Source organism: Polyodon spathula, chromosome 15, assembly GCF_017654505.1.
Source record: "Polyodon spathula isolate WHYD16114869_AA chromosome 15, ASM1765450v1, whole genome shotgun sequence".
Lineage (NCBI taxonomy): Eukaryota > Metazoa > Chordata > Actinopteri > Acipenseriformes > Polyodontidae > Polyodon > Polyodon spathula.
In genome coordinates, this window is record NC_054548.1 from 33874723 (window position 1) to 33898822 (window position 24100).

General features: G+C 42.8%; 1 long non-coding RNA gene across 1 annotated transcript; it reads right to left on the reverse strand.

Annotated features, from left to right (window-relative positions):
• Positions 1-4581: 4581 nt before the first annotated feature.
• On the reverse strand, positions 4582-7750 carry LOC121327681. The gene is made up of 3 exons (XR_005951596.1): positions 7708-7750; positions 5771-5865; positions 4582-4686 (listed from the first exon to the last, which is right to left on the reverse strand). It is a non-coding gene; the product is annotated as an uncharacterized LOC121327681 (long non-coding RNA).
• Between the last annotated feature and the right edge of the window lie 16350 nt (positions 7751-24100).

Consider the following 24100-nt stretch of genomic DNA (forward strand, 5'->3'; position numbering starts at 1 on the left):
TATGGCCTTGGGGGCCAACTGAAAATACAAAACATAATAGGCAAGAAACAAATGCTTTTAACATTGCATTTGAAGATATGTGTGAAAATACATTTCACTCAAAGGACAAAATGGAGCCTTTGAGAAAGAAGATACAATGAAACTAGTTATTTAGACCCGGTTCATTGTTTACAAATCATGCACAAAACACGCCTTCTCTGGCCACAACATTGCATTTAATTTTGAATTTACAGACTTTCCTTGTAAAAACGAATCCATGTCTAGGAGGGTAGTTTTGAGTAATTCTGAGAACACATGGTTTTTAGTTCTGTGTGAGTGTCACAAAGATGGCCGGAGTGGGGGACGTCAGACCAGAAACAGGAACCAGGAAATAAACGACAGAGAGGTGCAGTTTGGTGGAGCTGAGTTAATGGTCTCACTCAGCATTTAATAGTGCACAGACAGACAGAAAATAAATGGTTGTAAGACAAACAAAAACACAGGACACGGCACTGGTAGACAAAATAAACAGACAAACAAAACAGACTAACACTAAACAAACACGGTGAGTTGATATTTGACTTATTATTACTATTATTATTATTATTATTATTATTATTACCTCCGTCTTCAATCCCGTTCGCCACTCATAGAACACACAACCCCGAGTGAGTGAAAACATGCTGCTTTTATGCAGCTGTACCGAGACTCGATTGCTAACACTATGTAACACAATTTTTGTTCCTGGGTAGTAAGTGTTTTTCAATTTCCTAATTGCTTATGCCTCAAAAGTATAGAAAATGGCTATTATTCCCCACAGACTTTGCTTCTGTGACCAGGACAATGATATTTCAAAAGATTTAGAAGTGAGTAGTTTTTCGAGATTTACGATTATGCTGTATTTACAGTATAATCGTAAATCTCGAGAAACTACTCACTTCTAAATCTTTTGTAGTCATTTTTGTATTACTTTAGTATAAATACATGTTAATTTAGATTCAAATGTTGTTTTTTTCTGACTTTATGTGAAAGAAAATACCGTTTTCCCATTGGAAATAGTGATATTTTGAAAAATCACTGTCCTGGTCACAAAAGCAAAGTTTGTGGGGAATAATAGCCATTTTCTATACTTTTGAGGCATAAGCAATTAGGAAATAACACTTACTACCCAGGAACAAACAAAAAATTGTTACACGGTGTAATCAATCATTCAATTAGAGTTGCGGTACAACTGCACGTGAATTAATAAAGTGCAATTCCCTGTGCTCACATATGATTACTTTTTACTTGCACGTGAAGTGCTGTGCAATCCTCGTGCCTAAATACAAATATACATTTTAAACACCAGTGTTACACAGACCCGTTTATATCCCGTGTACCAATGACTATACACCAACATTAACACAGAACATACAACACAAAATACACACAGGCGGGCACTTTGCAACAGTGAGTCATGCTTTAATGGCTGTTGTAAGTCTCAGACCTAAAAGTACTTGACAAGTTTGCAATGAAAAACAGGAGGATGTATTTGGGGATCTAAACATCAGGTAAGATAGGTGGTTCTAAATATGATTGTGAGGTGAAACATCACGATTCTTAATAGGGCGATTGCGTACATAGCAAGTTTGGAGTCTAGTTCATTTTTACTTATATAAACATTTTTATAAATTATTACTAGGCTGTCAAGCGATTAAATTTAATCGTGATTAATTTTGAGATAAAAAAAAAAATACACAGTTAATCTTGGTTTTAGTCGCACATTTAATTGATACAATTACAACATCCATCTCATTTAAGTTGGAATGTATTTTCTATTGTTTCGGTCAGGTTACAGTATTTGCACTGTCAAGATTATTGTATTAATGTTATTAATGTAGAATTAATACAGCAAAAATAGTTCATTTGTACTCTGTTGTGTACTGCGCAGCTAATGCTACTGCAGCTTTAACTGGAAGACCTTACGCACTGTGACGTGACTGCTGAACTGTGGGGAGTTTGGTGGTGGCTTGGGAGGAGGGGAGATATTGTTACCACAGGGTACTTTGAGCAAGTTTCATTGAGCTCTGTATTCTAATGCTGTAACTAAAAGCAACAAACCTGTGCCAAGGAAATAAACAATACTGAACAAAAATCTTGTCTGGACATTGCTTATACACTTCATGAACCGGGACGGCTCCTCTCAAAATTATACAAACTTTACCGACCTACGTTATTATAATTATTATTATAATTATTATTAATACTGTTAATTTAAACAAACTCATTTTTTTTACCAAAAATTATATAACCAGATATGTTGGTCAGAAAGTCCAGTAGGTGGACAAATTAAACGACAGTCGACTTACTGCTATTGTACCTCAGCCATTTTAAAATGCCCACCGAGTAAGCTCCTCCGAATGTTAGCTAACGTTACTAAGCGCACTCGGTGTGCAGTTCGTTCAATAGTAATGCTCTGGTGCGCTCTGCCTATTGAACACATCCCTGTTCTGCATACCAGTCTGCCAGAGAGTGGGGTCGCTATGAGCGATTATTGGTGATCCAATCAAAATCGCCAATAAGGCCAAAATAAACTCTCCGCCAATTATGCGGTATAGGTAAATATGTACGGTGTTAAAAAAATAAAAAAATAAAAAAATCTTGAACCTTCTAACGCCCAAGGATACAGTCCACGTGCCCCCCCCCCCCTCCCCACAACCCCACACAACCCCACACAACCCCACACCCCCACACCTCTACTGCTCTAAATCACTGCAGAAAGGGCGATTTTAAAAAACAAAAAACCAAAAAAAACTCTGTCATTTCTTTTCTGTACCACATCATGGATCGTTATTCCTGTGTTATGTATTCGACAATGTGGGAAATAATCCTTACACTATCAGTGTAATAGAGAGCCAGGGCTCAAATGTGCAAGCTGTGGGTCGTCTGGTCTTAGTGATCATATATTAATTTGCACTCTCCATCAGCTACTGTGGGGGGTGGGGTGGTTGATACAAAATTAAAATGTGGTTTTAGCATGGAAAAAGACTCCTGTTGTACACAGCGCTGCCGCGAAACACTAACACCACTTTCTATGACACGTTCTCGTTGCCATGTAACTGTTGCCATTATGTGAGCCACCACAACTAACAAAGAATACACAAGAGTACACGTCAATGACACAGCGAATGAAAACATACCGTCAAGTCAATCAAATCCACTGGTTTCAAATTTACAGCTGGCTGAAAAAACAGTAACAATCCAATGGTCCTATGTAAACTGTTCATATCGGCTGGAGAAAATATTGTTGGTAAATCCGATATGCGTACCTTTAAAAAAGTTACTCTTGACAAAGATAACAACAGCAATAAGCACAGAGCTGCTCCTGGCTTTTTGACAAGGAAATAGCAACGTCTAAAAGCAGTCTAGAAAGCTTCCACCACAACAGATGACAGAACATTGCTGATATAAAAGCAAAATGAAACACAACCTATATAATAGCCAAAAATGAAGAGGCATTTATTAAATTTGCACTGTAGCTGAAAACAAAAAAAACAGGGTACCTATCAGCATGAACTACATCTCTGAGATGTGAGATGTGCAGAGTTTATATCGACAATAGCGGGATCACTGGAAAGAGACTCTGAAGAAATAATTTTGAAACAACGTTACATATCTGTACTGGCTGATGGAGGCACAGACAAGGGCATTACTGAGAATGAAGTGGTGTGTGCAAGATTTGTTAATGCCGAGTGCCAAGCTCTAAACAAATTTGTGGGACTACAAGTTATAATACATGCAAATGCAGATGGTGTTTTTTGTTCCATAAAAGAGACTTTTTTGTCGCTGGGCTAAGGTACTATTAACTTGATGGAAAAAATGGTGGCATTCACTGTCGATGGTGCATCTGTTAACATGGGATTGAAGGCAGGTGTAAAAGCTAAATTCAAAGAGAAAGCCAGTCACATAGCAGATCTTTGGTGTATGCCCAACAGGCTTGAATTGGCAGTATGGAAAGCTTTAAAAAAATGTTGTCTTGCTACGACCATTATTGAAATGATAGACTTGATATACATAAAGACATTACCTTTCTTGTAAGAGTAGCAGAGATTGACGTTGGTAGTCGCTACAAAACTTTGTATCCAGGCAGTGGATATTCCCACATGGGTGAAGGCAGTGGCAGCGTTTTTCCAAAGCTTGATTCTGGGGCCCCTATTCCCTATTCTTACCAGTAATACTACACTATGATACCATGACTTTCAAACAGGGCAAAAACTGCATCATTAAATATATTGCATTTTATTAAAGCAATAGCAAAAAAACACAATCACTGTAAGGGCTCCTGAGTGGCGCATCCAGTAAAGGCGCTCCACGTGGAGCCCAAGCTATGTCAAAGCCAACCGTGACCGGGAGTTCCCAGGGGATGGCATACAATTGGCCGAGCTCTGCCTGGGTAGGGAGGGCTTAGGTTGGCAGGGGAATCCATGGCTCACCGCTTAATGGAGACCCCTGTGGCTGATAGGGCGCCTGTGGTTATGCAGTGGAGCAGACAGATCTGTGTTGTCCTCCGGCACTATAGGTCTGGTGACCTCGCTGTGGAGCCGCAGTGCAAAAAATGTCGGATTGGCAGGAGCACGTTTCGGAGGACGCGTTCCCCAGCCTCCGTTTCCCGAGTCGGCGGTGGGGCTGTGAGCGGTTGGCCGAGGATACAGATAATAATTGGGCACTCTAAAATGGGGAGAAAACCGGGGTAAAAAAAATTGGAGAAACTAAATAAAAAAAAAAAAAAAAAAAAACACACAATCACAGAGACAGCTAGAAATTAACCTTGCTTTTGCAACGAGAACATCTGCAGCCCAGTCAAATGTTCCTGCGGCATTGTATCAAGTAAATAGTTTCATGTTCAGGCAAGAAAAGTGTCTCTCCCCTGACGCTACTGTGACAGGCACAGTCAAAAGCAGACACAAGTCAATAATACTGAGATTTGGATACAGGACCAGCAAATTTTTCCTTCTAGATGTAGTCGAGCATTAGAACAGGCGAGGACGATACATCGTCTGGAAACGCATTTAATTTAGAACATAATATTAACAATTGTCCAGTCTGTCGGTACAACCCTGTCTGAAGAGACTGTTGCATGGTCTTAGTTAGCGGTAGGTAACTTTTTCATTTCCTTGAGTACTACTAGGAAGATCTCATTCGGCCCAGGGGATTTGTTTATTTTAAGAGCTCCTAAGTTCCTTTAACACTTCTGCCTCTGTTATGCTAAAGTTATTTAAAACTGGATAGGAACAGATCGACATGTGGGAAATGTTGTCTGTATCATTTTGTAAAAACTTGTGAAAAGTACTAATTTTAGTATTTGCTATTTTTTTCTCTTCATCTATAATTTTGCCATTTGTATCTCTTAGACATTTTACTTCCTCTTTGAATGCTCTTTTGCTATTACAATGTTGGAAAAACTTTTTGGAATTGGTTTTAGCCCCCTTGGCCTTTTTAACTTCCTTATTGACTTGCGTTTGCAGTTCCAAGTACTCTTTCTGTGTACTTTGTTCTTGGTCCCATTTAAACACTCTGTAAAGTGCCCCATTTAATTGATCTATTAAACCATTTTGGCTATTTTGGTATTATATTTTAGTTTCTGGTTCATCTACTTTTGGGATGTAATAGATTTGCGCCTCTAGTACTACATTTAAAAAAAAAAATAGTCATCCTTTTTCTTTGGATGTTTTCTCTATTTTACTCCAATTTACTTCTGTTAGTCTCAATTTCATTCCTTCATAGTTTGCCTTTTGAAAAATGTAAACCTTACCTTTAGTTGTTACTTTGGGGGGTTTAACTAGCACTTTAAATGAGATCATGCCAGTGGTTCTGTGACCTCTGGTTTAGTTATTCAGTCTTCATTATCTGAAAAGACAAGAAGAATTAAGGCATGCCATCCCTCTAGTTGGTGCATTGACATTGCGATAGGAAGCAGTCATTTGTCATTTCCACCATTTCAATTTTGTCTGTCATGCTCCCCACTAGATTTTCCCATTTTATATGGGTGAAGTTGAAATCCCCCTTAGTATGGCATCTCTTTTGCTATACGTGTTTCTGTAACACCTATTACACCGTAGTTACTTGTTAGTGCAACACCTTCAAGTTCTTCTTTTGAAGTAGTCTCCTTTCTGTTATTTTTTGTTCATTTCTTCTCCCTTCCTTTCTAGTTTAAATGCTTCTGAACCTCCTTGAGTATCCTTTTTCAGAGTAGATTGATTGTGACGATGTGATAAGTGTTACGGAAACTTACATCAAAAATAGCCTTGAAGCCCAGCTGTTAAATTTGGAAGAAAAAAAAAACCAATTCAGAATCAATATAGGTAAGAATAATAGACAAGAATTCAAAGGGCATAATAATAGGGGCATGCTATAGACAGTTATACTATTCATTTTTATTATTATGCTGTTCCTTTAACTTTAATGTTTTTCAATGTTTCTTTAATGTTTTGTTCCTTCAATAAAGTCATTAGAAAACTTAAAAACACTCAAGGAGTGTTTTTAAGGAGTGTGCAAGGGTCAGACCAGAAACACAAAACCAACACAAACAGGTAATAGTGGGTAAAACTTATGCGCAGTGGAGCTCAGTGCTTTTTATTAAATAATAAACAAGATTTAAACAAAACACAACTACACAAAAGAAAAGGACAAGTTGGCCAAACAAACAAACAAACAATAAAGATAACAAGCAAGCAGTCATGCTGCTTTGAAGCTACACAAATAGCAATTTTTTACCTTCCTAACACCTCACTCGTTCTCCACTCTCGAACACCTTTCACTGTGTAACCAAAGGGGCAGGCTCTTCTAGTGGTGACCGAGTGTGGCGGATTGTCCTGCTCCTTTGTTTATTATTTATTTATATTATGATTTATATGTATATATGACCGAGAAAGCCAATATTATTTGTTATTGTTTTGTATTGTTTGTATTTTAAAAACCTTGTGAGGATGCGTGACTGATCAACTACTGATTGTTTATCTAGCTGACAGTCACGCATCCTTATTAAACTCGTGCTGACTATGGCCGAGTGGTAATAAGATCATTACTAGCCAGTTAACCCCTTGGCCAGAATATAAAAGACCTGCAGCTTTAGCGGCACTGGAAAGTAAACCTTGAAGAGAAGTAAACAATTGCTACGTGTGCTGGTTTCACAACCAGCATACTACTTGCTTCTGTTGGTTTGTTTCGCCCTTGTGCCTTTTTGTTTGGTGTTTTGTTTAGTTTAAATCTTTTGTTTTATTAATCAAAATAAACATGCTGAGCATCGTTGTGTTTCAGTTTTACTCCTCTATTCCTTGTTTTGACTTTGTGTTTCTAGTCTGACGTCACCCCAGAACCGGGACAACAGCGCCTCCGCTCCGAGCGTCAGACCAGGAATACTGCGGGTTTTATTTTCAAAATGAGTTTGATATATATATATATATATATATATATATATATATATATATATATATATATATATATATGTGTGTGTAGCCAGTGTAGTTCAAGGGGCGTGCAGCAGGGGGCTTCCAATTTCCTGTCAATTAGTACCTATTTTCTATTTAAGCCCTGATCACTTGCACCTTTTGCTGTCTAGCGTTTCGTTTTTGTAGCAAATGCTCAGACGCTGTCTTTTCGTGCTTCACCGCTAATCTACACTTCGTTGCCTTTCACTGCAGGTTAATTCTCTGCACAGCACTCCCAAGATATTATCAAATATTTTCCTACCTGCTCCGGTGTTGCTTCTCATCATTCAGCTTCTCCATTCGGCTACAGGAGCTCCAGCGTTAGTCTTTCCTGCTCTTTCCAGCCTCCAGACCAGCAACAGCACCGTCCAAACCGCAGCTTCATTTCTCAACTCGTCTGCGTCTTTATTAGAGAGACTAAAACCACTAAAACTTCAAACAAGACATCGACATTCCCGTCGTCAGCGTTTGCCTTGCCATAATTCCTCTTTTTAATCCACCACAAAGATCTGTCAGTTGAACATTCCTTTACTCTTCGCTTGCAATCAAGCGCCCCTCCTCCGCTCCCAGATCCAGCACAAATTACCGTTCTTTCAGAAGATCCTGCCCTGGATTTCTATTAGCTACATTCAACTTTTTAAAGACCTATCCATTCAATTTCATACTCCATTTAAACGTGTGGCGGCTTTGACTGGTCACAACATGCTCCAACAACACTGCTGTTCTGCAACTTTTCCACCGGCACCTCTCGGTCCGTGGCTACCACGGCAACGCCCTCATTGAGTGACTGAAGGGGAGTGGTAAGTCGCCATGGTGACCAGGCAGCTTCATCCGCACTGCGAGCTCCGTGCCTCAGTATTGCAATCTTCTGGCTTGCTGCTGCTGCACTTTCACAATCTGCGAGGGCTCGTTCAACTCGCCGAATTGTGACATCTAAATACTGTGTTAACGTATTTATATACATGACTAACTGTCCTAAAACATGTAGCGAAGATATTCAAATCTAAAAGAATACGCAATTGTTCTTCTACACTGAGAAGGATTTTAATCACAATAACCACATATATTCTATCTGGCTTCACGCAAGCCAATAGTTAATTCTAATCATAACCGCTAGATGGCAGTATAACACCACAAATTTTATACAGTCTCTAAGCTGGTTTGCTATCACTGTGAAGCTCGCACACTCCAGCTTTTCTATACAGCCCTGCAGTTTTTTGTCACTCCCAGGGATTCGCAGGAGTCCCCCTCCTCCTCAATCTTTTGTAGCAACTGACGTTCTCCAATTTCAACTCTTCCCCTCTTCAAGGACCTGGTCATGAAGCAACCATACTCAGCTGTTTTTGAGATGCTTATCTACCATCAATGGTAATGTCCTGTTTCCCTGCATCACGCATCCATTACTGTGACTTATTGCTGTTCCTTTATTCGTGTTTCCTCATCTGGCGCTGCTCCTCCAATCCGACCAGCTTCATCAAAGTCATCATTTCATCAACGCGAGCCGCTAGTCAGTCATGGAACCATGTCCTACGATTTATCAATGCTCCAGTCAATGTCCTCCTATCCCCAATAGACAATAAACTGCTCCTGACCAATCAATAGGTTTTGCAGATGCCTTGGAGCAACACATTCTTCATCCTCTCTGGTTCTGCAGCGGTCTCAGATCTCTGCAATCTTCCTCTCTGCCCAAAAGCAGCCCCATCTCTGGCTCCATCTAAATCTGCCTTAACATTGAAAGACCAATATCTACTGCATTCGCAGATCCCTACTCTCTGCAGCAGACCACAGCACTCTACCAATGGTAGTCCTCCATTCTCTATTGCAGATCTCTGCTTCAGCAGATCTCTGCTCTCACAGCTGGATCTCTGCACACTACTGACAGCACTCCATTGTTTTCTTCCTCAGACCTCTGCTCTGTTCAGCAGATCCCGCCCTCTACTGTTAATCGCTCCTCACTACAGCAGATCTCCACTCCCTCTTCAGATCAGCTCACTACTGCAGCTGTAAAAGTCGCTCTAGTTTATTGTTTAAATCTGCAACTGCACTTCTCCAGAGCCTACAATGCTCCAGCCTTCCTCTAATACGCAGATAGTGGCAGCATTCCCACAATCAAGGCTAAAGCTAATCCCCATCTAATCAAAATACAGGGCACTTCCTCAGCAATCCTATTCATATCTCCGCTCATCCTCCCAAATGTTACAGTATTAATACTTGGTTTGAGATGTGGTACGAGACTGGAAATCTGACTGGAAAGAGAATAACTGGCGTTGCGAAACCCAAACCTCTGAATGTGAGTTTAACTTTTCCATTTCAAGCAGACATGATAGTAGCAAATTGCCGATCAATCCTGTATTAACTAACACTTAGAAAGGCGGCATCTCATCTCTGCCCTCATTTCTAGAATATGGGGTGCAAAGGCGCCGTGCTTCCCCAGTAGCCGATTCATGTTCATTCAGTCCAGCTGCCACCTCAGCTCTCAGTTCCAGCTCTCCTTCTGCCTCTACTTTCGGTATCCAAGTTCAGTCCGTTGGTCCCATTTGCTTCCACAACCCCCATCCAGAATCCTCAGCTTCTCCAGATGCTATTGACTGAATCCTTCTCTCAGTAACCTCCTTCAATCTGCTCAGCATTACATGTCTGCAGCCCTCCACCTTCTTCAAGAGCTCCTATTCTACAGCCTGCTCAGTGTCTTCAATCCTCAGCGCCCAGATTCGAATAATCATAGCCCTTCAATCAAAACCTGGCTCTCATGGTCCATGCTAGGGATTCTCTCCATCTCCCTCCAGTCTCTCCATATCAGCATTCCACTTTACCCTCTGCGGGATTCTTAAGAGCTTTCCCCCTGCCTCACCTTCCTGTCTGTCTATATCAACATATATTCTCCATTTGCTAATTTCCGCTTCTCCCCTACAATGATTTACCCATGGAGATCAGCTGCCTCTCGGCCACCTTCCATGCTTACTCCATCACTTGGCTGCATACCTCAAGACGGATCAATTCAGCGCGGTCGGTCCACTCACCGTCAAGTATCAAGTCCCCTATCTCCCTTTTCAAGATATCTCCACAGCAGGAACCCCCCCACCTCCTCCTCAGACCCCCTGTTCATTGATTCCTCTCACTCCTATCATCACACCTTCACCCTCACCTCCGAGCAGGCCTCCTTCCTCTCCACCCTGGCCTCATGAGTAGGCCTCCCTCCTCAACTCCACCCTCTCCTCCAAGCAAGCCTCCCGCCTTGACCCCTCCCTCTCCTCCAGAGCAGGCCTTCCTTCTCTCTCCACCCTCGCCTCCGAGCAGACCTCCCTCCTCTCCACCCTTGCCTCCGAACAGGCCTCCCTCCTCTCCACCCTCGCCACCAGAGCAGGCCTCGCTTCGACTCCACCCTCGCCTCCTTGCAGACCTCCTTCCTCTCCACCCTCGCCTCCTTGCAGGCCTCCCTCCTCTCCACCCTTGCCTCCAGAGCAGGCCTCCCTCCTCGACTCCCTCCTCCCCCCCCCCCCCCCCCCCCTTCCCCCAGCCTGATCACGAATGTGGGAGAGCTGGTCCTCCTCCGCTGTGGATTCCTACATTCATTCATCCTTCCCTGATATAGTTGCTGCTCCTTCTAAAAATGTTTGTATGCCCGGAGTGGGGGCTACCTGTCTGCCAGGGTCAATAGAGGTTTTCCCCTAATCAGCCTCAAGGGTTTTTTTCCTCTCCAATGAGCAGCAGGTATACACATAGTCATATCCCACTAAATTACTAACCATCCTCCTGTTTGTCCCATTTGTCCTTCTATTTTTTTGTTTGTTATACGCTGTCTTTCATTTGTCTCACAGTGTGGGAGATTTGGTGAGGAACCGGGGCTCCATCCTTTTGGGGGGCAAGTGATCTTACTTCCCCGACCTCAGGGTAGGCTTCAGACTCCCTTGACCTTCAGAAGGGTTCTCACCATGTGAGTCAGAGCGGACCCCCGGCCACACTCTGTTCTTTTGCAGCTCCTGCGCTTATCTTGCCTCACTCAAGGCTCTGTTCTATACTCTGTCTCAGTTTGGGACGTGGCTACTCATGCTCGAGTCCCATACTAACCTCTATGCCTTGTTCTTATCTCAGGTCCCAGGCAGCATGAAGTCTCGGCCAATTGGGGGTCTAACGAGCACCCCTTTACAGAAGTCTCAGACGCTGGGTACCTCTCCCTCTCTATCTCCTTTCATGTCCCGGTCTTCCAGGACCGTCTTCCTCTGAGGGGCATCTTCCCGAGTCATAACCCTCATATGTGTTTTCGGTTGCTGAGTCCTTCGCCCCTGGGTCTTGTCAGCATCGCTGCCCTCAGTCAGTGACCACTTTCTGCATCCTGTCTTCGGTTGCTAGGTCCTTTGCCCCTGGGTTGTGTCGGCATCGCCGCCCTCAGTCAGTGACCACCTTCTATCCTAGTTTCCATGTCCAGCTTCGCTGGTCTGCTACTAGAGTGGGCCTCGCCTGCTCTTCTATCCTAGGTCCGGTCTTTTCTAGCCAGCACTCTGTCCTACTTACCGCTTCCTTCTGCTTCTTCTGCCCTATCACTACCCCCCAGCTCACGCCCCGTGAAATTATATATATATATATATATATATATAATATATATATATATATATATATATATATATATATCTATATATATATATATATATATATATATATATACACAGTACTGTGCAAAAGTTTTAGGCAGGTGTGAAAAAATGCTGTAAAGTAAGAATGCTTTCAAACATAGACATGCTAATAGTTTATGTTTATCAATTAACAAAATGCAAAGTGAGTGAACAGAAGAAAAATCTAAATCAAATCCATATTTGCCACCCTTTGCCTTCAAAACACATAAATTCTTCTAGGTACACTTGCACACAGTTTTTGAAGGAACTCGGAGGGAAGGTTGGCCCAAACATCTTGGAGAACTAACCACAGTTCTTCTGTGGATTTAGGCAGCCTCAGTTGCTTCTCTCTCTTCATGTAATCCCAAACAGACTCGATGATGTTGAGATCAGGGCTCTGTGGGGGCTATACCATCACTTCCAGGACTCCTTGTTCTTCTTTACACTGAAGATAGTTCTTAATGACTTTCGCTGTATGTTTGGGGTCGTTGTCATGCTGCAGAATAAATTTGGGGCCAATCAGATGCCTCCCTGATGGTATTGCATGATAGATAAGTATCTGCCTGTACTTCTCAGCATTGAGGAGACCATTAATTCTGACCAAATCCCCAACTCCATTTGCAGAAATGCAGCCCCAAACTTGCAAGGAACCTCCACCATGCTTCACTGTTGCCTGCAGACACTCATTCGTGTACCGCTCTCCAGCCCTTCGGCAAACAAACTGCCTTATGCTACGGCCAAATATTTTAAATTTTGACTCATCAGTCCAGAGCACCTGCTGTCATTTTCTGCACCCCAGTTCCTGTGTTTTCATGCATAGTTGAGTCGCTTGGCCTTGTTTCCACGTCGGAGGTATGGCTTTTTGGCCGCAAGTCTTCCATGAAGGTCACTTCTGACCAGACTTCTCCGGACAGTAGATGGGTGTACCAGGGTCCCACTGTTTTCTGCCGATTCTGAGCTGATGGCGTTGCTGGACATCTTCCAGATTGCGAAGGGAAGTAAGCATGATGTGTCTTTCATCTGCTGCAGTAAGTTTCCTTGGCTGACCACTGCATCTACAGTGCTCAACGTTGCCTGTTTCTTTGTGCTTCTTCAAAAGAGCTTCGACAGCACATCTGGAAACCCCTGTCTGCCTTGAAATTTCTGCCTGGGAGAGACCTTGCTGATGCAGTATAACTACCTTGTGTCTTGTTGCTGTGCTCAGTCTTGCCACGGTGTATGACTTTTGACAGTAAACTGTCTTCAGCAACCTCACCTTGTTGGCTGAGTTTGGCTGTTCCTCAGCCAGTTTTATTCCTCCTACACAGCTGTTTCTGCTTCAGTTAATGGTTGTGTTTCAACCTACATATTGAATTGATGATCATTAGCACCTGTTTGGTATAATTGTTTAATCATACACCTGACTATATGCCTACAAAACCCCTGTCTTTGTGCAAGTGTACCTAGAAGAATTGATGCTGTTTTGAAGGCAAAGGGTGGTCACACCAAATATGGATTTGATGTAGATTTTTCTTCTGTTCACTCACTTTGCATTTAGTTAATTGATAAATATAAACTATTAACATGTCTATTTTTGAAAGCATTCTACCTTTACAGCATTTTTTCACACCTGCCTAAAACTTTTGCACAGTACTGTATTTATATATATATATATATATATATATATATTTGTGAAAGATCCATGCCACTCTCACAATCTTTTTCTTTTCTCTCTGGGCTCTGGGAACAGCGGGGCCTGCTCCCACTTCTGCAGCAGCAGCTCCAGCTCCGGCAGCCCTAGTGCCAATCTCCATCTCTTATTCTGCTCCAATTGAACAGCAGTAATTCTGTTCATCCTGGCGATCCATCTCTTATTCTGCTCCAGTTGAGCAGCGGTATCTCTGTTGATCCTTGCGATCAACTGTTCAATGTTTTCCATTTCCAGGGTCATAGGGGCGCCCACACTTTCTGCCACCATATGTGAAAGATCCATGCCACTCTCACAGTTCGTTGCCCCTTTATGACAGACCCAGGACACCAGAAATGGAATTTAAAGCGCTTGCGTGCTATTTTTAATAAATACAAAAGGAAACAAACAAAACACAAAATAAACACCTAGCTCCCACTGAAGCACTAACTATACAGTCAGGATTGCCCTAACTAACACCCCGGACAGCTAAGCTGTTTACCGGTACACCAAAAACACAAAACCCCACAGTTTATCACAGTACCTTTTCTGACTGCTCGGAACCAGAGCACACTTTCTGCTTCCTACCTCTCAGCAGCCCCGAACAGACTAGCTGCATTCTTTAAATACCCTGCACCTGGCTCTAATTTACAATTAACACCAGGTGCAGGGGATTACTAAACAACAAAACAATTAAACCATTAACACCCAAATGTGCATTCTCACATGTTCTCTGCAGGGAAGGATTTTAACCCCCTCCCTGCCGTCTTACACATCCTCCCCTCCAAGTGTACAACACTGATCGGCCATTACAAGGCCACCCCCTTCCCTAAAACGGGACCACCCACACTCAAGTCCACAAATGTCCATTTCCGCCCTCTTCCATGGGCGGGCTTGAGGGTGGGTCAGACCTTCCGGCACTTCCAGGAAGGGACCATGAACCGGCGACACGGGACCCCACCGGGATGACAGGGCCGACCGAAACGACGACCGGGGAACAGGAGGATGCAGCAGTGGACAAAGATCTTCACCTGGGGACCGGCGCTGCGATGTCCGATCACCCAGGGGGAGCGAAGCAGCGAACAGGGGGAGCACCAGCGATGTCTGGCAGCAGCCCAGCGACGTCTGGGTGCTCGGGAAGAGTGGAGCAGGGAACCATGGGCAGAGCTGTGGCCAATGTTGCAGACTCCTGGGCTCCAGATCCAGCGCAGGAAGGTCTGGGAAGACTGGCAGGGTGTCCAGGAACAAGGGGCAAGGGACTGAACCTGGCAGTGCCGGACTGGTTCGCTGGGGTGATGGAGGTGGGCACCTCACCTCCTCCTCTTTGTTCGTTGCTTCTCCATCTCTGGGCTCTGGGAGCGACAGCTCCTCCTCTCTGGGCTCTGGGAGCGACGGCTCCTCCCCTCTGGGCTCTGGGAGCGGCGGCTCCTCCCCTCTGGGCTCTGGGAGCGGCGGCTCCTGCTCTTTCTTGCTTCTCTTTCTCTCTGGCTCCTTATCACTTTCATCCTTTGTTCTTTTTCTTTTCTCTCTGGGCTCTGGGAACAGCGGGGCCTGCTCCCACTTTTGCAGCAGCAGCTCCAGCTCTGTCGGCTCCCATTCTGGCAGCCCTAGTGCCAATCTCCATCTCTTATTCTGCTCAAGTTGAGCAGCAGTAATCCTGTTGATCCTGGCAATCCATCTCTTATTCTGCTCCAGCTGAGCAGCGGTATCTCTGTTAATCCTGGCGATCAACTGTTCAATGCTTTCCATTTCCAGGGTCATAGAGGCGCCCACACTTTCTGCCACCATATGTGAAAGATCCATGCCACTTTCACAGTTCGTTGCCCCTTTAAGACAGACCCAGGACACCGGAAATGGAATTTAAAGCGCTTGCGCACTATTTTTAATAAACACAAAAGGAAACAAACAAAACACAAAATAAACACCTAGCTCCCACTGGAGCACTAACTATACAGTCAGGATTGCCCTAACTAACACCCCGGACAGCTAAGCTGTTTACCGGTACACCAAAAACACCAAACCCCACAGTTTATCACAGTACCTTTTCTGACTGCTTGGAACCAGAGCACAGTTTCTGCTTCCTACCCCTCAGCAGCCCCGATCAGACTGACTGCATTCTTTAAATACCCTGCACCTGGCTCTAATTTACAATTAACACCAGGTGCAGGGGATTACTAAACAATAAAACAATTAAACCATTAACACCCAAATGTGCATTCTCACATGTTCTCTGCAGGGAAGGATTTTAACCCCCTCCCTGCCATCTTACTATATATATATATATATATATATATATATATATATATATATATATATATATATATATATATATATATATATATAATAAATGGGAAGAAGTGGCCAGAGTAAGCAGCAACAAAAGTCATTGCCAGCTGGCTATCAAGTTTGCCTAGTAGAGGAGTGTTGCCCCGGCTGAGGCAATTTTGGGCATCTGCCCCTCCCAATACCAGGAAGAGAGGTGGTCTAATATGCCCGAAAAAAGGGAGTACTCCACTATGAAGAAGGCGAAGAATTCGGTGCACCCACAGCCCAAAAGTGCAGAGGAAGGAGAAGGAGCCGAGGTGGTGCACGCTGTGCATTGCCATGAGGAGTAGGCTTGCTTGCTGCTCCAACCACCTCCATTGCCAGGAGCAGAGCAACAGGAGCTGTCTCTGCTGCTCCCACCTCCACCAGCAGAGGGTAACTACCTGCTGGTTCCTCCTCCACTGCCATGGAGGACTGCTTTCTGCTCCCACCTCCACCAGCAGTGGGAGAGTGCCTGCTGGTCCCACCTCCACTGCCATGGGAGGGCTGTCTGCCACTCCCGCTAGAGGGAGAAGTGGAGCGCCCTTCGTCACCTTCTTGGCCAGGGGATCCCCTCCCAGCGTTGCCTCCCAAGGGTCTGCTGCTGCTGCCACTGTCCTCTCCTGAGGGACCACTGCCATCGTCGTCCTGGGTTGTCAGCTCTGCCTTGCCCAGGGATACTACGCCTGATGCTCCGCATCTCCTGGGGTTGCTAGCTGCTCCGCCACATCGCCTGGGGTTGCTAGCTGTTCCACATAGCCTGAGGCTGCCTGCGGTCCTGCTTCATCTGGGGTCACTGTCGGCTCTGCTTTTCCTGGGGTTGCCGGCTACTCCTCATCGCCTGGGGATGCCAGCTGCTCCACATCGCCTGAGGTCGCTACCGGCTCTGATTTGCCTGGGATCGTTGCCAGAACTGCTTCGCCTGGGGTCTCTGCCGGCTCTGCTTCGCTTGGAGTCGTTGTAGGCTATTTATGGCAGCAGGAAATACTGTGGCCTGAGCCCCAAAAAGTGGAGCTGCCGGCGGTGAAGAAGGGAAAAGAGGTCAGGAGACCACCTTCCCCTGGAGCCCCACAAGAGGGAGCTGTCAGCTACAGAGAAGGGGGGTAGATCAGGAGACCACCCCTACAGACAGCTGGTTTTAAAATACTGTACATAACAAAGGGAACACACACAGCCATTAGATGATTTTCCGTTAAATATACAATTAAAATACCACCTGTTCATTCTGCCTTGGTCAGCTGACTATTTTATTAATAATTCTGATCTCTTTTAAAGTAACTCAAAACAATGTGGGCAAATAAACTCACATAACTGCCAACATGAGAGGTCAGAAAAGTGGTAACACATAGAAACCCATTGGCAGAGCTGCCCTGCAGATAATGACCTATTTTAGCTGCTTTGTTATGTTGGCCTCAATGTGCAATTTTAAAGTGACAGTGCAGCGCATAAAAATGCCAAATTGTAAATAGTGAAAATAATACACATGTGCAAACAAGTAGCACATAAATACTCAAGTAAAGAATTCATTGAAATACATTTTTACACCTGTTACACTTTTAAGCCCTGGGAATAGTCTGGTTCTTTTTCAATCCTTAATGTCTTCTTAATGTGTTCTCACCAGTGTCACACTGTATAATCAAGCATTTTGATTTTTTTAATTGCCTTACCACACTCTTTAGTTGCTGAAAGCCTACCTCACCAAGATCTTTCATGGACTGGAATTGTGTGTGGAATTGTGACTGCTCCTTTCATCGTGTAGTTGTACTATTTCAAACAGCATGCTGGAACTTGCATGAACAGTGTTAGTTAGAGAAGTCCTAGTCTGAGAGCATGTAATACATAAAAGCAAGTTTAAGTTTAGTGAGTATGTTCTGTTATTTGCAATATTAAATGCACCACAGCCTGTTATATATCTGTACCACCTAGTATTGTTTAACAAATTGAACTATAAAATAATAAAGAATAAAACTATAGATATTACAACTTAGTGTAACTGGCTGAAGCTTTTCTGGCATCACCGTATTAAACCTTAGCTGCGTGAATAATTTTTAGCAGTGCAACTTTGCTGGTTGAAGTACAGCTGCTGTTTGTAACTGGGTGGTTAATGAGCAGTTTTAAATCAGCCAAATGCAGGACTATCCCTTTAGGCTGCTGAATTAGAAAGTGTTGGAGCAGAAGGAGTTTGGCAGAGCACAATCTCTGGATGGAGAGAGGAGCTACTTTACGAAGAGCCAGTGATGCAGAACACTGTGAAGTAACAGATGTGCATACATTCACATAATGTAAATATTACTATTATTGGGTTTAGGGGAAAATACTCTGCTTATTATTATTAAACATTGTTGTACTGTTAAAAAGATTTTACCAGAGTATGAGGCTGACCTGGGAATAAATATTATAACGAGTAGTTAAATATATTTAAATAGTTCAAATAAATGTATATATGACTTGGAATATTTAAATATTTTTGGAAATATATTTGAATTGATTGTAAATATTTAAATATTTCAACCATCATCCATTCAAATTTGAAATATATGTAAATATTAACCTTGATTTACAAATATATTTGTAATATTGTCAAATAACACAACACATACTGTTGTGTGTTTCAACATGTATTTATACATGCATATATACAGGTAGATGACAGTTATATAATTCACAAAATACTATTAAAAAAAAACACATTGTTATTGGCATACCAAAATTCATCAATCCCTAGCATGTGTAGTCACCCATATTTCACCACCATCAGAAACTATATTATGAACAAATCAATACAATGCCAGCAATATGATTGTCCATTGTTTTTATTGCAAGTGGCGATTGCACTTGATGAACATTGGTGTTTCAAACCTGGAGTTGCTCATTGAACACCAATCTGGCATAAAGGTCCTGCCAGCAATACTAATCACTCTCTCGACTGCGGCTAAGGTGGCTGGCACACTGAGGTACCTGGCAGCTAGCTTTGCGGTGCAGGGAACTGGGGCTAGTGACTCTTCTAGAGTCAAGGGAATTGGACCCTTGTGGGAGGCAGGGGGCAGACAAATAGTCAGTTACCTCTGCGGAAGCAGATGATGATATGGGGGACATGGAAGAGAACAATTTGCTACTCTTTGGAGGTGAATCCTCGGCAGTGGCAGGTTGGGAAGGTTGTGGAGCAAACCTGGCACTTTCCTGCTGGAGAAGAGCTGTGACTGTCAGTAGCTGCTCTGGGCACCACACAGCCTTAAAGTGGGGATCCAATAGAGCTGCCAGCTTGTACAGAGGCATCTGTTCATAAGAGGAGAGGCGCTTCTCCAGGGATGCCTTGAGGTCAGTCACCAGCTGGGCATTGTACTTTGCATTACAGTTGCTCAGAAAGGTCCTTGTCCAATGATGCTGGGAATGACATAGCTAGCAGAAACAATGTTGGAACCCTGGGTGAGGAGAGTAGCCACAAGTTCACTGAGGCATTGGATGTCTGTTGGGGTCAGCTGTACTGATGCATTGATCTGCTTGACTTTGTTGGTCAGCCCTCAAAATGGATTGCATCATCTTGAGATCAGTTCCAGCATACAGCAGTTGCAGTCTGAAGCTTTCTTTCTCCATCCAGAATGTCCGGTGCAGTGGTTGATTTTGTGGGTATGGGACATAAGAGAACCAGCTTTGGCAAGGGCTTTCTGGGATGCTGGACACTTGGACAGGCCATCATTTATAACATGCTGTGTGACAAGAAGCACCCTTCCCGATAGGGAGTACATCAAGGGACTCCACAACGTCAACTTTCTCTAAAAGTATCCTCATCCCCACTATCAGTGTCACTATCACACCGACCCACCTCCTCAAATCCAGGCAGTCAAAGCTTTTTTTCACATTACGGGCATTGTCAGTGATAACATTGGTAATTTTCCCTTTAATCCCACATTGATTTGTAGTCTCTTCAAATGCAACACTGATGTTGTCCCATGTTTGATGCCCCTTAAACCTCTTGGAGGCCAGCAGGATGAAATGGCTTGTGATGCCCAGGAAAGATTTCATCTGACGTGATGACCACATATCCACAGTAACACACGGTGGGTGTAGAGCGTATCAGGGTGAGGTCTATGGATACTGCTGTGCTTGGTAGGAAGACACACAGTTGACAGAGTTTTGCAGCAGGGAACGTTGTAGCTTGGATCCAGTGCCCCAACGAATATGTGGAACCTGTGCTGATCAACATGGGACAGTGGAGTAATGGTGTCAGCTATATAGACTGTCAAGGCATTGGTGTCTCTCAGCTGATGAGGATGAGTAGAAATGTACCTCTTTGAAGTAGCAGTGGGAATGCTGGAGAGCAGAGCATGTGAGGAGGAAGACAAGGGCTGATCACCATCAGGCTTGTCGGTGTAGATGTCAGGATAATTCCTCTGAAATATTTGAACATGCTTACAATGTTATATAACATAGTGACATCTGTATTTGCAAATCAACCTTTGAATATGGACAATGTATTTTTCCGCCACCCCATATATGGAATGAAGGATTACCGATCTCTGTATATAGTGTTGTAATGTTCTAATAAAGGGTAACATGATTCAATTAGAAATGTTGCTAATAAAGGCAGTTACTACTAAGTAACACTTGTTTTCATGCATGCTGGAGCTCAAAGCAAGCGAGAAAACAAACTGAACGGGATATTACTATGGGCATGGATACAGATTTGAGGTTGTTCTGACTGAACAGCCAACTTGCTGTTTGCAGTGCTTGCAAGTAGCTTTGAACTGGGCTGAAGCATTGTCTGGTGTGAGGAAATGCAATGTAGCTTTAGACTTCGGTAGGCATATTTTTATTCAGCAGTGGTCCTTCGGTGTAACTTGACATATGACTTCACTTGGTGATGGGGAATGGCAGCTTTAATATTAGGTCTTGTGATTAACTCATGATGGTTGAGGTAGTTCTCAAACGAGGAGAATGCTACATACACATGTTCATTTCATTAATTCAGAACAGGCCACTTTACCAATTGAGGCAAACAGAGCTAAACAGTGAGGAGTTAATCCTCTCAATTACCTCTGGACACTGCTCTGTTAATGGCAGCAGGTGTCATTGGTTATTGTTGAACAGCTAACGAAGACAGGGGTTAACCTGCTTTGGATTCAGGATATTAATTAGGCTTTCATTACATTTCTTTCCATATATAAAGATGGTTGAATATATTTAACTTTATTACAACTATTGTACTAGTATTTAATTATTTTTAAATACTATTTACTTTCTGCAAATTATATTTTATTTCCAATTATTATTTACATTGCAAGATTATATTTAATTATTTCAACTATTTGAATGAGTTGGTATGTTCACATTGAATATGGAATATAACTATCTTTGTCCCAGATCTGGTATGAGGAAAAGGGTTTGGATAAGTAATATCATCTGTGATAAAAATATGTAAACAGTATTGTTTGATAGAAGGATTATAGAAATTAAGAACAGGAAAAAAGAATGTTAACAGATGGTTGTTGTAAAGAAGGTATGTAACAAGTGTGGCGGTGGCGGACCCTGGTTTTTTTCTGTTTCTTACAGAATATCTTTCTGTTTAAATAGCAAATCGCTGGCTTGGTTGTACAATAAGTGCCTCTAAAAACACTGTCTCTCACTGTAAATCACCTGTAAAAAGTGGGAGGCACTTACTGAGCATTTTGTTTAGAACATATTAAAATGTGATCATTAAATGCTTATGGTAAAGTAAATGAATGTGTCTATTAAGTGCAACACTATATAGTCTATATTATTTTTACTAACATTTATTTGGACGTTACAGACACAGTTGCACAAATGCAAATCATATGTTGACCTGATTAGGAAACTGATCCTGCTCTGTTCCATTATCCATAGGTCTCACCAGCTGATCTTGCATTGTTTCACACTTTCCCATCTCATCCATTCTCCCTGCTTGGCCTGAGAAACTGCCTTTACACACCTCATCCTGTCCTCCAGCTTTTGCACCTTGTTGATTACCAGCTTCCTATGTTGAGCTGGGGTTGCCTTGTGCCATGTAGGAAGAGCTGAACTGAGACCAAGACCTCCTCTTCCATGCTGAACTTGCCCCATGATATCAACAATTCAAAGGGCAGCCTTTGCATCTTCCATGGATTCCTTTGCTGCCCACTTCCTTCCAGTTTTCAACACAGGTGCTGCCTCCCTTATGCATTTATAGCATGACTCTACTAATGTCATTTCCAGTCGGACCTTGGCACACTGAAACTCCTCTGTTAGAGTGGAGACTGAGGCTATGTGGAACTCCCTACCATTTCCTGATGTATGAACTGATTATAGTAATCCAGCTTTTTGTCAAGGAAACCTTGTACACAGTCAGTGGCTACAGCAGCCTTGACAGTCGTCCAAACTGAAAGCACCAGAGTGCAAAGTTCTAGATTATCTTTTATGACCCTTTGTAACAGATTGAGTACCTCCTTCTGACTTTGTTCTGCTCTTCTCCAACTATGCATTTAATCTCCTGCTGCCATCCAGACTTTCTGGGAATAGTTTTCACTTTTTCCTTTCTTTTTTCAACTCCAAACACCTTGCTTCCATATGCGTAGATGATGTCCCCAAATTTATTGAGCTTCTTTTCAACTGTTCCACTTAACCTTTCCAATGCAAAACAGAGATCTGTGTTTATTGTGTCCCACGCAGTCTTTCACAAGCTCTTGGCCATTTAACTCGAGGCTTGTGCCCATTGAGGTTCTTTTCTCTCTTATGCTGGCTTGTCTGACTGTGTTCACAAGGGTTCACAAGGATAATTCAGTTCATCACTAGCTGTATCCATGCAAGTCCTCATCACATCTATGGCACAAATGCTGATATCCTGCGAACTCTGGTTTGCTTCCTGTCGCTGGATTTCATTCGACTGACTTTGTAAGAAGTACTGATCAATGTGAGGCCCTTGTCCTTTCTCCCTCAACATTTTATTCTCCCTTGATGAATCTTCAAATGCCTGACCATTGTCGCCTTGCTCCAGCTGCAGACACAAACCTGGAGCTCCATGTCTTTGCTAACTACAAATCTAATTCTTTGTAAAGTACTCTCCATTCTGATATCTGTTTCCTTTCCTAAGTCATTAACTGTATTGTCTAACATTGAGTCATCTTCCACCCCCACTCTCTTAGACTCTAGGGGTATTTTTCTCTTTAATTTCTTAGAAACCTTAGGCAGGTGTCTCCAGCATCCTGTTTCCATGAAAACAAAGCTGGATACTGCCGACAAGGGCAGCTAACCCCTGCCTGCCCCAATGATGTCTCTTTCCTCCTGTCAGCTGTCTCTCCAGGCTGTCACAAGGTATTCCCCTTGTTGCCAGCTGCACTATTCACAGCAGTCACTGGACATGTCCAGATCTTCATGATTTCCATTACATGAGAGTAGATGTTAGATGTTAAACTTCAGAAACTGCTGTGGTCTGTGCCATGTAAATTGTTGTCTTGGGAACAAGTTCAATGTTTTTTCAATTGTTCTGCCAGTGTTGTTTCTTTGATATTGTGCATTCTGGAATGGGATTGACAAGGATCAACAATAGATGTTTTATTTGGCAAAAAAAAAAAAAAACACAGGATGAACACTTACTGGCCAACATCAGCCCCAGACAGTTTTCCATAAGGAAGAAAGCAAATGGAGATACAAGAATATGATTGGAGCACACTACCCTGTAGATGTTAAATCTAAAAGTCTTCAGGGAAGGAAAGAAAAGCAACTCATTTTGAACAAAATGAGTAGTTAGTGATATCAGATATTGTGCAACAGGGAATATGAGTCACTCACACATCTTTGCTACCTTTTAGAAGATTAACGACAGATTTTTGGCTGACATCAATGGGAGCAAGGTGAATGTACAAATGTTGTACTGAAGTAAATGCTTGTGGACACGGAATGGCTGGAACCCTTTCTGAAATTAAACACAAATGAATAATTCATACATAACCCTAACCTTATTAATGGATGTATCTTCATTAACATTCTGTAATGGTACCTGCTTTTTAATTTTTTTTTGAAAACCTACAAGGCTTAATTTTTGTTTTCTTTTCAATTCTCATTCAAACAATAACATCATTGCA